The sequence below is a fragment of the Sarcophilus harrisii genome, chromosome 2 (genome assembly GCF_902635505.1).
Source record: "Sarcophilus harrisii chromosome 2, mSarHar1.11, whole genome shotgun sequence".
In the NCBI taxonomy this organism is placed as follows: Eukaryota; Metazoa; Chordata; class Mammalia; order Dasyuromorphia; family Dasyuridae; genus Sarcophilus; species Sarcophilus harrisii.
In genome coordinates, this window is record NC_045427.1 from 163,825,141 (window position 1) to 163,839,138 (window position 13,998).

The 13,998-nt window shown below is 31.8% G+C and overlaps 1 protein-coding gene across 3 annotated transcripts in view; it reads right to left on the minus strand.

Moving 5' to 3' along the window:
- PLCB1 (phospholipase C beta 1) overlaps positions 1–13,998 on the minus strand; it is an 831,921-nt gene that overhangs the window by 453,896 nt on the left and 364,027 nt on the right. Inside the window, exon 1 of one of the 3 annotated variants that reach the window (XM_031951120.1) lies at positions 13,442–13,797. The exons of the other annotated variants lie outside the window; for them this stretch is intronic. The gene's annotated coding sequence lies outside the window, so the exon portion shown is untranslated. Of the gene's footprint in view, positions 1–13,441; positions 13,798–13,998 lie in introns of those variants that run through there. 3 annotated transcript variants of the gene reach the window in all.

Consider the following 13,998-nt stretch of genomic DNA (forward strand, 5'->3'; position numbering starts at 1 on the left):
TATATATATATATATATATATATATATATATATATATATTTCTGTGTTGGGTTACTTCAAAGAAGTGAACATCAGATTTTAAAATTATATTATTAATTTATCCATAGTAATTTTGATTCAATGAAGACAAAATGATTGGAAGAAAAATGAGAATCACTTCCAAAAGTGAATAGTATAACAATTTCAAGCTACAAATATCAGTTGCAGATTCAAAAATAAATGAAATTTTTATTTTTTAGAGAGTATTAAGATTTATCTTGAGGAGAATGCTTTAATTTGAAGAGTTAAGAAAGGATAGTCATCAGAAGTACATTAAGTCTGATTTCTATTTAGTCCTTACATGTCCTCCTTTTGTGTAAATGCGGTTGCAATAAATATTATCATTGTCCATCCAAGATTATAGCACCCCTAGGGGAAGGAATTAATAACTTGCTATTCTGAAGCTTTCCTGTTGACTGTCAACAATAATGATGTGCAGTAAAGCATGTGGTGCTTTAATAGAGCTAAAATGAGTTTTAAATAATGGTTTATCCAATTAGTTGAAGATATGCACCCTGATGCTGATAAAATAGCAGTTTGAAAAATGATCATTAGCAATTATTACCCAGTGTGCTAGTTTATTCTCATCTCAAAACATGAAAAATCAACAATACATAGCTTGAGGAAAATAATTTAAATTCTATTTTTCATGACTTGGAAAGATTTTTTGTTTTATTATTATGAACATGTTCCCATATGTGATTAATAATTAGATATATGCTTCCCCATTCCTTATAGATATAGTGAATTAACATACTTGCCTATTCATTTGGTAGTAGGTAAGGGTGTACTAATCAATAAGCTGTTTAACTGAGCTCTTGTTACAAGTTCAGGTATGATAAAAACTGATGATTTAAAGGAGAATATAAATGTCATTAAACTAACTCTAAATCCTTTGCGTTTTCCATTCTACCACATTCACAGAAGAAACTCAGATTCCTTAGAAGGTTGCCATGTTTTCACATGACAAGGATTTTGAAAGCTCATAGATGTTTGAAGAAGATCCTTTATTCTCATTAAATTTGAATCTTTTCTATCTGGTTAGTTTGTCCAAAAAAAAAAAAAATTTTAAGCACCTACTTGTGTCTGGTATTGTGTTAAACACTGAGAATACAAAAAAGGCAAACAAGAAGTCATTGACCTCAAGAATATCTGATCAAGAATATTTAATAGCCAAATGTTCTGCCCTATGGGCATTGTCAGTGAGGTAACTTTGTATTATCTAGAATTAAAGACCTCACAAGATTAGTGAAGTTATGAAGTGACAGCTCTCTTGTAGTTCTTCTCAGAACTGTAACCAACCATTTTCAAACTTGTCTTGTCTGCAATACAGATGATATTTTGATTACCTGATTTTTGATTTAGCTAACTCAAAACTAATACCATGATTTGAATTCACTTAATTGTCTGTTCTGACTTGGGTATGGTCATGTTTTGCTAGCATTGCCTATCAATGCTCTAGCTACATTTGGATGATCAAACTAATTCTAGCCCAATTGAGTCAGGATTCTGCCTTGTTCTATGCAATTACTTTGACCCATATTGATGTTCAATGGCAGAGTATCTTATAAGGCTGCTGATTCCTTGATGGAATTACTCAAAACACAACATTTTCTGATGGGCAGGAATAAAGTCAGGTTGTAATGAATCTTGGCAGCTATAGTCTGATTAGGATTCCCCAGGGACATTACATTACTATAGGTGATATAGTCTGATAAAAAGATAGTCAGTGTCTTTTTGTATTTGAAAGGAAGATCATCATCTCTGGGATCCCTATGCCCCCCCCCCTTTTTAGCCTAAAGAATCCTAATACCTTTGCCATAAATAAATAAATAATATAAATACACAATAGAAAAAATAAAGAAATTTAGAGGTCTAAGAAGATACCAGAGGAATAACAAAAGATATCTAATGAGATAACATCTTTACAAAGTTAGGAGTTAGGAGAATTTTGAATTATTTGCCATGGTTACTCAATTAATCAATAAGTATTTCTTAAATGCTACCATGTGTCAGGCACTGATAAGCACTGAGACTATAAAGGAAAAAAAGGAAACAGTCCTAACTTTTGAGGAGTTTGTTTTAATGAGGATTAAAACATGATAATATATACACATGCACATGAAGTGGGTGCACACATATCTAAGTAACTTTGGGGAGACAGTTCATTAGCAATTAAAAGAACCAGGGAAGACTTCATGTAGAAGGCAGCACTTGCATTTTGAAAGTAACCAGGGATTTCACAAGTTGTAGAAAAAAGTCTAAAAGCATTCCTGGCATGGGGACAAGCCAGTGCAAATAAGGGAGAGGATAATGGAGTTTTAAATCAATTCAAGGTGATATCCTTCAAACAAAACAAAAAAGAATCACTAGTGTTCTGTATTAGTGTTTCACTTCTATACACAACAATGTATTCTACATGGAAAGTTACTTCTTAATAACCATTTCTAGCTTGTTTTATGTTATTAATTGTTTTTAAAAGTAAATAAGATACTGAATATTAACAACCTTTTGTTTTCAGACTACAAAGGCCATTCTCTGCCACAATGTGTGCATATTTAAATCCCTAAATTTGAAACACCATGAGGTAAAGAGATTAATTCTAGGGAATTTAAATGTATTCACTGGGTTTGACCATTTTGAATGTCAAAAATGTAATTACAAAAAGCATTCAAAAAACTGTGCTATCAACAAGTTTTAGAAACCAGATACCAACAATTCAAGAAAGGCTTTAATTTAGTAGCTTAAAAGGGAATTAAATTCACAAATATTCAAAGTGACCCTAGTTTGCTCTAGAAGGGATGCAAATCCTGGTCTTCATTGGCCTCAATATACATATCACAGATTAACAAATACAGGACTCTTTAAAAATCACAATTAGAGAAAATTGATAGGATAGTGCTTGTTACCCCTTAAGGTCACTGGGTTTGACCACTTTGAATGTCAAAATCTAATTACAAAAATAAATTCAAAAAAGCTCTGTTATCAACATGTTTTAATGAGAAAACTAAAAACAAATAATTCAGGGGAGGTTTTAATTTATATTAAAAGGCAATTAAATTCACAAATATACTGGGTGACCCTAGTTTGCTACAGAAGAAATGCAAATTTGTGTGTTCATTGGCCTCAGTATAGATATCATAGATTAACAAATAAATATAGGATCCTATGGAAATTCAATTAAAGAAAATTGATAGAATGGAGCTTGCTAGCCCGTAAAGTTAGCAGTAATTAGAACAGTTTCTGGTACATAGTAGGTGCTTAATAAATGCTAATGGACTTAACTATAATTTGAGTGTTTTATTTCAGTAGTAGTTTTAATTACATGTAGAATAATGTATTTCCATATTTAATATTTTTCTATTATCCACTCTTTGGTAGCTAAAAAGTTCTTTCTCAAGTCTCAAGGTAATTGTAGATTTCTAGTATTTCATGACTGGGAAGGTTGCAGAAGGCCCAGGTAAGACAAAGCCATAGAATGAGAATATTTGAACTTGTCTAAATGCCTGGAAGGAAGCAAGAGTGAATTGAGGTTCCCCTGGGAGGTTCTGAGAAGTCCCAAGAGAGTACTAATGAAGTCATCATTCCTGGGTAGTTTTTTGCCCATTAGGTCAGTCACTTAAAGATTAGAACTAAGTAGCAAATAACAAGGAAAAAACACTTGAAATTCTTGTAGAAATAAACACATTTAAGTCTTTCTACGCATTCTATATGGTTTCCCCTACTATTTCTTCTCAGATTCTTTTGTTGGATCATTATGATGAGATTAGTGGCAGTCAGAGAGTCATTAAAATCCCTGGTCAGCGCAGGTTTTTTCCATGAAAGAATTCACGAAACCCCAAATTATTAATTGGCAAAAATGAAAATCTATTGTTGGACAGAAAGCCAGTTTTGCTAAGAGACTGATTTCTATAGTGGCAAAGCCCTATTAGGGAAATGGAGTCTGGCACTGAAAAGAGAATGCCTTCTCAGCTGGCAAGATCCTACCAAGCTGCTTGGGCCTCTGCAAAGAGTAAGTTTAGAAACTGTCCTTTAAAAAGCACTTAAGGCTTCAGGAAGCCAAAGTTTCCAGGATTCTAATCCTGCCCAGTTCTCTTATTGGAATTAACAACACTTCAAAGGGGTGCTTTTTGACCAGGATTTCTAATTGAATCAAAGGGTTCTGGCATCCCCAAAAGATAATTTACCTGGGGGGGTATGCCTTCCCCAAGAGGGGCTGAGACTACAAAAGGGATCACAGATCAAAAAGGAACACAGTTTCAGAATGATAATCTTAAAGGGAACACAGTTTCAATAAAGGGAACACAGTTTCAGAGTGATAATCTTAAAAGTAATACAGCTTTAGTAAAGGGAACAGTTTTCCTCCCTCTTCAAAAGCATTTCATTTATTAGAAATAACAGAGAGAAAGAAAAAAGTACATAGGAGATGGTATCAGAAGTGTGTTCCTATTCACTTTGGCACAGACAAGCAAATGACTCTACCTTTCTGTCTCTTAAAACTTACAAGTCTGAAATAGAGAGACCTACTACCTGAATGCAAAATGCATTCATAAATATGGACTAAAACCATGAATGCTCAGATATATGAAAATCTGAGACAAATTCCTATTGGCATAAATCCTTGCTTTCTTTTTTCTAAATTTTATTTATTTTATTCTAAATTAAAGCACATACATTTGAGTCTCTTAGATGACTATTATCCCAAATGAACCAAAATCATGTGCTAAGTGCTATGCAGTTTTCCTTATAATATCTGTGTGTGAGAAATAAGTCAGCTCTTATCACTTACCCTCATGGCATCAAATTGTTTTTAAGTTAACATCTCTAAAATTCTTATGTTCCATTCTTGATTCCAAGTATTTCACTTATGATTTATATTTCATGTTATATTTTGGTTTTTAAAATGGATCTTAGTAATATCGTTTGTTTGTACATTGTTTATATTATCTCCCTACCCCCATTGTTTTCCCTTTCAGAGAACCATTTCTTATAGGAAAGTATTTTTTTAAAAAGAAGTAAAAGAAAAGAAAAATCAACAAGAACAGATCAATATGTTGAAAAGATTTGATATTATATACAATGTTCTATGATTGTAACCTCTACTGTCTGCAAAAGAGTGGAGATATCTTTTTAATATCTTTTCCTCAGGGCTAAGCTTGGTCTTTCTATTGTTACAAAATTTAGTTATGCTTATATTACAGTTGTTATTCTTTCAATTTACAATGTTATAGTAATTTTATATATTGTTTTCCTGGCTCTATTTACTTTAGTTTTTATTAGCTCATATAAATCTTTCCATGATTTTCTGTACCATTTCTTACTACATAATATTCCATAATGTTCATGAACAACAGTTTGTCTAAGCATTCCTCAAACTACAGGATATTGCATCTTTATGAGTGTTGTATCATTCCTAATACACTACAAGATTCATTAAGCAAAGGTACTTAGATGTCAATATTTTAAGAAAATTTTTTTTATTTTCATTGTTGGTACTCCTTTCTTAGCTTTATGAATTCTTGTAACTGAAGAAATTAATCACCTAATAATCAATCTTTAGGGGTGATTCTATTAGAATTAAATCCCTTAAAACAGATATATTATCTGTCCCTAGAACTATAAGAAAAACAAACAAAAATATTTTAAGCTTGATAAGATTTGTCCAAGCTTAAACTAACTTGATATAGCTTTCAAAGAACCAGAATCATATCTGTACTATGATGGGGAATCAGGTTAGGATTTGAGTGGAGGTTCAAGGCAAGTATCATATCAATTGCCTTTTTTGAATGAAGGTATATGGTATACGGCTTTGTATATAGCAATTATTTAAGAATTGGTTATGAAATAAATTAATGCATTAAGACTAACATTAGAGAAAGGTATAATCTGTTAAAAAAAAAAAAAGAATGAATGATAACCAATGGATTTTTCATACAATCCAAAAGTATTCATGAAATATAAGGAGAATTAAAGGTAGTTTCTTAAAATGCTCAGTGGTTCCCTTGTAATGTACGTACCATATATAGAAAAAGATCAGAGTTTAGGCAGATATGAATGGGTTATATTTGAGGGAGTACCTGAATCTGCCTATGGTGGAAGACTTTTGGGTGTGGATACAGCAACAGATATCAATTTTGTTGACTGAGACATTTGCCAAACGCTAATTAAAGATTTTATTCATAGCAACTCTCCTTACGTCATAAAGAGGGAATACAGTCTTGGTTGAATGGGAGTCTTCTATTAATAAAATAGTGGATGCTTACAGTATTGAAACATAGTGCTATTAACAGCATCTAGTGGAGGATGAAACAAGTACACTAGGAAGGAAATGAGGAAGCATTAACAAGGGTTTGAGAGATTTATACTTGAGTAATCAAGAGCTGTTTCTATGTCTTAGTCCTTCACTTTGGAAATGGATCATGCATGAGGTACTGGGACAAACACCATAGACAAAGTCAGTATATTAAAATTTGAATTCTAGAAGCATCCAACTTAAGAACTATTGCAAAAGTATTTCACTAATTCAAATTTTAAAATGGAGGAACATTTCAGAAAACTATATTTTGAAATAAAGTAAAAGTGCATGGATTCTTGAACCTAAAATTTTAAAAATATGCTTCAATATTTTTAAAAGAAAAAATCCCAACATTATCATCATGAATGCCAGTGGAAAAAACATAAGTATAAAGGCATGTGGAAAACTAAAATCAGGATTGCTACACTATACTATTATGTTCCAATACTATCTGTCATGACATGAATTTTAAGTGTGAAGAAATAGTGCTAATTCTGGATCATCTACAAAAACCATGCTAAACTAAAGCTCATGCTTAAAGTACCTATAATGATGAAATAAATTCTCCAACATTGAAATAATAATAATTATTCAAATATGTAATATGTAAACAATAAAAAGATGCCTGTATAACAAGGCAAAAATACTTGAGAGACATGTTAAACATGTTTTCAGCATAAAATGCTACAAAACTTTTTATATCTGTACTTGTTTTCAGCATAAAATGCTACAAAACTTTTTATATCTATACTGAAATTAAAATTTATCACTAATTCCACACAGTTAATTGGTCCCATGGTATTCAGAATTCACAAATTTAGCACAGTGTCTTTTGTACTTGATTAAACACTTTTTAAATTTTTGCATTTTCTTTACTCATACAAGCACAATACATGATATATTTGCTTTGTTAAAACATTCTCTTCCATTCCCTAAAATATTTACATTGTGTAAGAATGTTTGTGGCAGCCCTCTTTATATAATGGCCAGAAACTGGAAACTGAGTAGATGCCCATCAAATGGAGAATGGTTGAATAAATTGTGGTATATGAATATTATGGAATATTATTGTTTGGTAAGAAATGATCAACAGGATGATTTCAGAAAGGCCTGGAGAGACTTACACGAACTGATGCTCAGTGAAATGAGCAGGGCCAGGAGATCATTATATACTTCAACTACAAAACTATATGATGATCAATTTTGATGGATCTGGCCATCTTCAGCAATGAGATGAACCAAATCAGTTCCAATGGAGAAGTAATGAACTGAACCAGCTACACCCAGCAAAAGAACTCTGGGAGATGATTAAAACCATTACATTGAATTCCCAATCCCTATATTTTTGCCTGCCTGCATTTTTGATTTACTTCACAGGCTAATTGTACAATATTTCAGAGTCTAATTGTTTTTGTACAGCAAAATAACGGTTTGGTCATGTATACTTATTTTGTATTTAATTTATACTTTAATATATTAACATGTATTGGTCATCCTGCCATCTAGGGGAGGGGATGGGGAAGAAGGGGAAAAATTGGAACAAAAGATTTGGCAATTGTCAATGCTGTAAAATTACCCATGCATATAACTTGTAAATGAAAAGCTATTAAAAATTTAAAAATATATATTTACATTAAAACAGCTACCATGGGCCAGCAAGAAATTGAAACATTTTCTTCAAGAATTAAAGTACTCAATTTAATTAAAAACACAATTATTAAGTTCTCACTATGTAAATGATGGTCCTAGAGGCTATGGATACCAATATAAAATAACAGTCTTTACCCTCAAGCAGTTTTGATCTTCCTCCTAGAATTCTTTAAATCTATTTTTTTCTTTATGAATTGAAGTGAACACATTTCTATTAATAGGAGATAACTCTAAATATCAGGGACAGAACATTTCATATTTAGTCTCTCCACCAAAAAATCCTATTACAAGTCTGTTTCAAATAACTTGAAAAAAAATTTCTAAATCATCTAATAGCTTTCAGAATGTATGCTGCAGAATGAATATGTTCTTCTTATCAGAACACTCATTGATTCCTCTTGCTTTTATTTTTTGGTGTTGAGATTTAATTAAAAATATTTCATAGGAAGGAAGGAAAGAAGGAAGGAAGGAAGGAAGGAAGGAAGGAAGGAAGGAAGGAAGGAAGGAAGGAAGGACGGACTTGTATAGTCATTCCCCAACTAAAAGGCAGACCCCAGTTTCCAATTTTTAGCACCACAAAAAAGATATACTATAAATATTTTAGTATAAATAAAATCTTTTTTTTCCTTTTTATGCTAGTTGAACTATTAATAGATCAAAAGGTGTGCATAGTTTTATAGCCTTTTGGGCATAGTTCCAAAGTACTCTCCAGAATGGCTGAATCGGTTTACAACAACCAATTTTCTGGTTATATTATCCAATATGATGGATTGAGGTGTTACTTGAGAATGAAACAACTTTTAGGAAAATCCATTTCATTGATGGAGTAGAGACACTTGAAATAGAGAGACCAACCAGCAGGCTATTGCAATAGTTCAGGCATGAAGTAATAAAAGCCTGAACCACAGTGGTAAAAGTTCTAGAATATAGATAGGAGGTAGAATTGGCAATGATTACATATGAGGACAGATGAGTAGTTGAGGATGATATCCAGGTAGTGAGTGCATATGACTAGGATTAGCAGTAATAGGGAACTTTATTTTTTTTTATTCTTTTTTTTTTAATTTAATAGCCTTTTATTTACAGGTTATATGTATGGGTAACTTTACGGCATTAACAATTGCCAAACCTCTTGTTCCAATTTTTCACCTCTTATTCCCCACCCCCTCCCCCAGATGGCAGGATGGGGAACTTTAAATAGAGAAAGAAAAAAAAGGCTGAGAAAATAAAAAGGTAAAGCTGTAAAGGATATCCACAATTAGTGTGAAAATCTAGAGAGAAGAGAGTCATTATATCAAAGAGATCAAGAGGAATGAAGATTGAGAAATGATCATTAGATCTGATGATCTCTTGGCAAATTTGGAGAAAACAATTTCAGTTGAATGATGAGTTTGGAAACCAGATTACAGGGAATCTAAAGAAAAAAAAAGGGAGAGGAAAAGAAAAAGAAGCATTGATTATTAATACTTTCTCAAAGTATTTAGCCATAAGGAGGGAGAAATTTAGGACAATAAGTAATGTGAATGGATGTAATGGATTCAGAATGACACAGTGATTAAATACATACAAACAAAATGTCTATAAGTATTAAGAAATGATGCCACAAAGATTTCTTCCTTCCAATATGTGATGTGAGTAGAAAATAGAACACATAACCTTTCAGTAAAGCAAAGATAAATATTGGAATAATAGTAGATTTCCTAAATACTGTAGATAAATAAGAAAATATTGAGGTAATGGGGCTGGCCTAACACCTAGATGCATTATGTTAGTTTTACTGAGATACTCCTTCCCAAGTTATGAACTAAACCTTGAACTATTTTTGAATGCAGAATCCACTTAGAACAGAAATTTCATAATGTTATCTCTATATATAATAAAATCGTACATCTAAAACTGGATTTGACCTTAGATTTTATGTGCTTCTATCTTCTTATTGCATACATAATGAAAATGAGGCCTAGAAAGTTTAAATAGCTTGTACAAGGTCACATATGTATTAAATCAGGCAGATAAGTATTAATTAAATGTCAGTATTGTACTAAGTGCTAGGGATATTAAAAAAAAAAAAGCAAATATCAAAAAAAAAAAAAAATTCTGCTCTCAAAGAGCTCACAGCCTAATGGGGGATGCAACATGCAAGTTAACTATATGAAAATAAGCTATATAGAGGATAAATTGAAAATGATTACAGAAAGAAGAATAAAAATTAGGTAGACCAGGAAAGGCTTTTTACAGAAGACAGAGTTTTACTATGACTTCAAAGAATTCTGGGAAGCCAAGATGTGAGTACTATAACTAAATCTATGTACATAATATTCTTTTCCTTAATCAGACTCACTCCTTCATTTTTCCTAAGTGAATCTGTGATACTCCTACTTATAGATGGCTCTATATGATTGTATTGAATTTTGGAGTACTATTAGATTTTTGGAGAAAATTAGATTTACTATAAGAAAGAGATCCTTAGGTATTCAAAATGATGGACTAGCTATGTCTGCTGTAAAAGTAAAGAAAAATAACACATTGCCTAGTTGGTAGTATGTAATTGGAGGGGCAACTTGTTAGTTAATCTATTTATTTTGGAAAGACATTAAAAAAGCTAGATAATATATGGAGATAGGATGATTAGATTTGAAAGAACAGAACTCTGATGAGAGTGTACATGGGAAAATGTGAAGCCCCTTTGACAATCCCATCTAACTACTGGGGAAAAACACCTTTTAAATTCTGATATCCTATATGTCCGATAAATAAACATTTAGAAACAAAGGTGAAAAACAAGGGAAAACTGTCTTCCACTTAATTTCTAGCCAAGACATTCATTTGTCATCATTAAGACCCAGCTTTAGATTTGGCTTGGTCATGAGTATATGCTGATGTCTGAGACAAAAGTTTTCAAAACAAACCATATTGTACACAGTAACATGATAATAACATTCCATATTTTCAATCTAAAAATATTTTGTCCTCTATAATTAAAGTATCTTCTTTTGAAAAAAATTGTGTGCCATGAGCAATACCTTTAAAATATAAACATTTTGCTATTATTCAGTCTGAACAAAACAATTTTACTTGGATCTCATTCCATTTAATATTTTTGAATATTTCTACTCATTATTTTCAGTAGAGCGAAAACCCCCTGTAGACTATGTAAGAATCTGTATAGGTTTTTGGTAGTAGGAAATTGTCCTTATGCTTCACAGTGGTAGTTGAAGAGAGGTGTTGATAAAATTGTAACTTAGTTGGTATCCATAGGGTCAAGGTTTTTAAAGAATTTAATGTAAGGAGAGGATTATGGCAAGATGGTGAAATAGGTCAGAAAATTTTCATTCTCTTAATTTCCTCAACAACAAAAAAGATACAACACAACCTCAGAGGAAATGTAGAGCAATAAAAATAAACAAAAGTTAGGGTGAAGCAGTTGTTCTCTCTCCTAAAACAACTAGAGAAGAACTCTGCAGCATCAACAAACAAAAAAGTCTTGGGGGCAGTTGGATTGGGAGGCAGTTTTAGCCTTAGAAATGAGTAGAAAATGGAAGGAATTTCCATAGTCGGGAGATACCAAGCACAGCTATGCTGACCAGCTGCATCCCACAACGTAGCTGCTGGAGAGATGGAACTAGCATATACCATGTGAGTGCAGCAGCAGTAGTGCTGCTTTGAACACGTGCAGGAGAGCAGAATTCTAAATTTCAATTGCAAGGCAGATAGAAAAGTTGTACTTTGCAGCCGCCTGAGGGATAGAAGAGAGCAAGGGAGTATTGCAGGACATTATGACTTAAAAAGGAAGAGAAGAGTCAAAGGTTAAGCCCAGGACAGACCTGAGAAAATAACAATAAGAAGGACCTGAAATTGGGGCATCATTCCCCATACCTTGGCCTATAACATGATTACACTAATAGCTGCTAAAAACAAAATTAAAAACATAAAGTAACAATAAATAAGCAAATGAAAAAGAAGGCAAACTTAATATAGGGAGAGAGATGATCTAGGTTTGTATTCAGAGGCAGGTAACAGAGCAAAAAATAATTCCTTTTTGATGAGAAAAATCAAATGGTACAAAGCACAAAAAGATTTCTTGGAAGAACTTAAAAAGGACTCTAAAAATCAAATAAGGGAAATAAAGGAAAATATTTTTCAAAATAGGAGTAGTCCAAGAAAATCAGGAAAAGAAAATCATCCAAGTTGAAATAGGGAATTAAAAACTTAAGAAAAGAACTTCTTGAAAACTAGGCAATGAAGATGCTAATGGCATTCTAAAGACACCAAGAAATAATAAAGAAGATCAAGAGTAAAAAACTGAAGAGAATGTGAAACATCTCATCAGAAAAACACTTGTCTAGAGAACAGATCAAGGAAAAATATTTATGAATAGTTGGACTACTTGAAATAATCTTGAAACAATATTACAAGATATTAAAAAGGGAAATTGCTCTTAAGTTCTAGAATAAGAAGGCAAAGCAGAAATTGAAAAAAAAAATTCCACTGATCACCATCTGAAAGAGATCCTAGGAGAAAAACCTACAAGAGTATTCTACAAGAGTAGCATAGCCAAAATTCAAAGCTTCCAATTTAAGGAGAAAATATTAGAGGCAACAGGAAAAAGAAAATAATGTAAATATCATGAAGATGCATTAAATGGATTACATAAGACCTAGCTACTGCCATGTTGAAGGACCATAAATGTCAGAATACTATATTTTGTAGAGCAAAAAGAGCTTGAAGACCTTTTGTAGAGCAAAAGGGTTATGATCAAAAGTAATTTATCCAGCAAAGTTAACTATTCTACTTAATGGGGGGGAAAAGATTTATGTAAACATTTTAGGTATTTAATGACAAAAACTAGAGAACTTAAGAGAAAAATCAATATATAATATGCAAAAGAAATATAAGGTAAATGTTAAAGAGCCATTATAAGAGACTCAAAGAGATCAAATTATTTACTTCTTATATGTACAAATATTATCAATATTTTTATGACTGTCATTATTTGGATAGTTTGAAAAAAAAGATGGGTTAAGCTATGAATGATGCAGTAATTCTAAAAAAAATCAATTGTGTAGAAAAAGAAGAAAAGGAGTAATTATAGAAATGGGAAGTGAAAGGAAGAATTGATATAGAAAAAGCAAGTGGGGGAGGGCATGTAAACTAGAACTTACTATCATTGGGAACTGATTAAAGATGGGACAACATATAGATGTAGTAAGGCATAACATTCTTCTAAATACAGAAAGAAATAAGAAGGCAAGGGGAATAGAGCAGGAGGAGAAAATAAGGATAAGTCTCTTGGAGGGGTGGTAGGTTAAAGAATAGGAGGGCAAGGCTTTGAGTAAAAGTAAAACAGAAAAATGGGGAGAGATAGAAATAAGGTGAGAAACTTAGTGAGGAAAAATAAGGAGGAGGAAAATACACAACAAATAATTATATCTTAGAATGTGAATGAAATGAATTTACCTCCAAATTGGAAACTGATAGCAGATTAAAAATTTGAATTCAATAGCATGTTGCTTTCAGGAAACACTATAAAAATGAGACAAGCACAAAAATAAAATAAACGTCAGGAGTAGAATATATTATGTAAAAGAAGTAGAGGTAGAATCATGATCAAAGACAAAATTAAAACTAAAATAGATTTAATGAAAACTGAAAAATAGAAAAACTACACCATGAGTGGGCAATATATTATTTAATACTGATTTGAATCCTTTAAAAAAACTAGGCAGCATAAAATACCTGAGAGTATACCTGCCAAAATAAACACAGGAACTATGTGAAGAAAAAGATAAAATGCTTTTTATACAAATAAAACCAGACCTAAATGATTTGAAATAATATTTATTGTTCATAGATAGCTAACGCCACCTATTTTTAAATGAAAATTTTACCAAACTAAGCTATTTGGTCAATGATATCCCATTTAAATTACTGAAAACTTATCTTACTGAGTTAGAAAAATAATAATTCATATGGAAAAACAAAATTTCAAAGACTTCAAAGAAACCAGAGGGGAA